General features: G+C 33.1%; 1 long non-coding RNA gene across 1 annotated transcript; it reads right to left on the bottom strand.

The window, feature by feature from the left end:
- Positions 1 to 414: 414 nt before the first annotated feature.
- LOC132724853 (uncharacterized) lies at positions 415 to 2,896 on the bottom strand. Its single transcript, XR_009624967.1, has 3 exons — positions 2,259 to 2,896; positions 1,688 to 1,764; positions 415 to 1,475 (listed from the first exon to the last, which is right to left on the bottom strand). It is a non-coding gene; the product is annotated as an uncharacterized LOC132724853 (long non-coding RNA).
- Positions 2,897 to 3,261: the final 365 nt, after the last annotated feature.

The following is a 3,261-nucleotide window of genomic DNA, read 5'->3' as shown; positions in this document are numbered from 1 at the left end:
ACGGTTGTAATGATATAAATTTCCGTTGAAAATAAAGATAAAGAATTTGAAATATAATTGAATATTGTAGAATATGCAAGAAAAAATATCTGACATATGTTTGCGGTTCGGATCGGAATATCCGTCCCTCGGTAGCCCGCCCATGGGCAGTAACTCGGCAAGCCTCGTTACCTCACAATGGGCGGGTCACCTCGGGACGGATATTCCGGTCCGAACCGCAACATATGTTTGTGAATTTTAATGTATCGAAATTTGTGTCGACTGAAATTTTAACACATTTTTGCAGGGTTTATTTATTTCCTTATTCCATGGGCCTTGAGTTGCGTGGTCTCACGTGGGGTTAAGGTTACTCACAGAACGTGATTTATTGATTGATTTCTATTGGAATTAAGCAGTGTTCTAATGAACACAATCCCAGCAAACACAAGACGTCATACTGACGTCAGATTTAAGTCAGGTTCTGACGTCGGATGACGGTCAGAAAAACGGTTGGATTTGAAAGTTTTTTTTGACGTAATAATCTGACGTCAGGTAGACGTCAGAATCTAACCATTATTTAACCTTTTTCTGACCAAAATCTGACCATTATCTAACCATTTTCCGACCTCAATCTGACCATTTTCCGACCTCAATCTGACCATTTTCCGACCTAAATCTAACCAGTTTCTAACCATTTTCCGACCTCAATCTGACCATTTTCCGACCTAAATATTAACCCTTTTCTGCCCTAAATCTGATCATTTTCTGACCTTCATCTTATCATTCCCCTAATCTTTTTTGTTTCACCACGTCATAAATATTTTCTGGCTAATCCTGATTTGATCTAATTAAATGTAACTCATTCTATTAAGTAACTTTCCCTCAAATGAAATGTATAAAAGAAAACTAAAAGCAAAAATATGTTTCATGCTTTTTTAATTTAAGATAATACAATACGATACATACAATTTTAGTAAATTCTGCAAGGTTAAATAATTTTCATAAATTAAACAAAATAAAACATAAAATAAGTTAATTACAAAACAAAAAGTATTACAAAAACAATGACATAAATGAAACTAAGAAAACATGTACAAATATTAAAGAACAAAACAATGTATGCACATTTCTATCAAAGTTTGCCTTATCAAATAAAACAATGAAAATATTATAATTTTAAGAAAAGTTAAAAGATTCTGATAATAATGTTTCAAGCAATTTATGACAGATTTTCAGTACTTTAACTATATTTCTACAGCATTTCTAAAACATTTAGTGCAATTTTGCATATTTTGACCTCCTTTGATAATTGTCAGTAATGTATAAATTGCTGCCTTTTAGTTACTTCACAAAGTTATACTATTAGATATCCATGAGAATTAGCACGAATTTTGAGGTGTGATGCTTTAAGATATGACCTTCTTTCAGCACCCCTCGTCTGTCCGGAGGATATGTAGCGTTTGTAGCGCCCAATAGCGAGTGTGACATCATTTTCACTGAAAAAAAAGAAATTTATGAAACATGTAAAAATAACAAGCAAAAATGTTTTCATGGTTATTGTAACTTAATGAACAATTTTGCCAACTTTTTATAAGAGAGCTTTAACCAAAATTTAAAGTAAACATAAATACTGAACATTTAAAAAGCCGCTTTTAAACTCCAGTTTAGTATGGATTAAAGTATGTAATAGAATTTACAAAAATCTTACTTTCATATGTTTCTTTTTACATATTCACGTGTTTCCGTCCCTCCGACCTTTGAGAGCATGTCCAACACTTTAACTACCTGAAAAGAAAATTATATTCCAACTTATGTATATATTCTACGTTTGAAATAGAACAGTTACGCAAGTCTTAAATATTTCATAGTTTTAAATTAAAGATTTAATGCCGAAATGTCTGGAACCAAAACGTCTTGCGTTATTTGGGACCGGAACGTTTTGGGTTATTTGGGACCGAAACGTCTTGGTCCGAAATGCTCGAAATCGTACAAATTCATTCTCAATTCTCAGATTTTAACTGACAAAAACATCACAGTTTAAGAAAAATATGAAAACTAAGCATTCTCTTTGGTAGTACTGAAAGGCATATTATAAACTCTTCACAAGCAGAGTTAAAACATGTCAATTTTAAAAAGATTTATTATTAGACATTATCGCGAATTTGTGTGACATTTTACTTCAGCTGTTCAAATAATGATAATTAAATTAAGAGTGCTTGCAATCATGCAATTATTTATCAAATACAAAGTAGAAATAAATCTAAATAAATTGAACTGACCTTTTTGTTCAAGGAAATCTATAATATTCACTTATCAATGCATCCCGATTCCTGACCGACAGCCAAAACGTAACGCCTACGAATTTGAATTTCCATCCACGTGACTTTAGATTCGAATTAAAGGTTAATTATGTTTTCTTTCCCTTTCCTGTCACTATGATTAAATGTTAAAGCACTATTAAAAACTCGTAATTTTGATACATATAATGTACCACAAATGATAATATTACAACGTTAAATGATTGGAACTTGTAAACAGATCTGTGGCTATAAATAGATTTCATAGCAATAACACATGTAACTTGCGTATATACAGCGCCACCTATATGTTTTATTAGGTTGCAGCGCCGCGATCTTGGTCTGTATTTAGATAAGAACACTTCATTTGTAATCCAAATAACATTTGAAAAAAAGTTTAAATGATTACAACAGCGAATAAGGATTATTTTTTTGTTATTTTTTTACCTACCGTCAGGACACCGACCATAACCTGACGTTAGTACGACGTCAAAAAGAAACGTCTATTAGACATCGGTATTTTAACGTCAGATTTACGTCGTATTTTGGTCGCCGACGTCGTGACCAAAATCTAACATTAATCCGACGTTATTTTAACGTCATGTGTTTGCTGGGATACATTGTAGTCTTTGAGAGTCCCTTGGTAGTCTGGGGGTGGGGTTGCGGGGGAGGGTATTTGGATAATAAGACCGACCCTACCTTGTACACGTAACTAGATCATTGAATAATCTAGAATATTAAGGGATTTGATTTTACGGCCATCTGTGACGCCATCAGGGATATCTCGGCTTTAGTTCGGTGATGGGTCAAATGTATATCAATTTCGGTAATTGAACACTATGGTATATGAAACTTACTGTTAGCTGACACATATCAGTTACAACACAAAGATGTCTATACGAGTTGCAAAAGGCTGATTTAACATATGACGAATAGAACTTATTGAATATTGTGTCGTATCGTAATTTTTTTCGCGGTGGTTCAT

This window comes from Ruditapes philippinarum, unplaced genomic scaffold (genome assembly GCF_026571515.1).
Source record: "Ruditapes philippinarum isolate M1 unplaced genomic scaffold, ASM2657151v2 ctg9798_1_1_1_1, whole genome shotgun sequence".
Lineage (NCBI taxonomy): Eukaryota > Metazoa > Mollusca > Bivalvia > Venerida > Veneridae > Ruditapes > Ruditapes philippinarum.
Note: the sequence above shows the minus strand (reverse complement) of the source record. Positions and strands in the feature narration are given on the sequence as shown.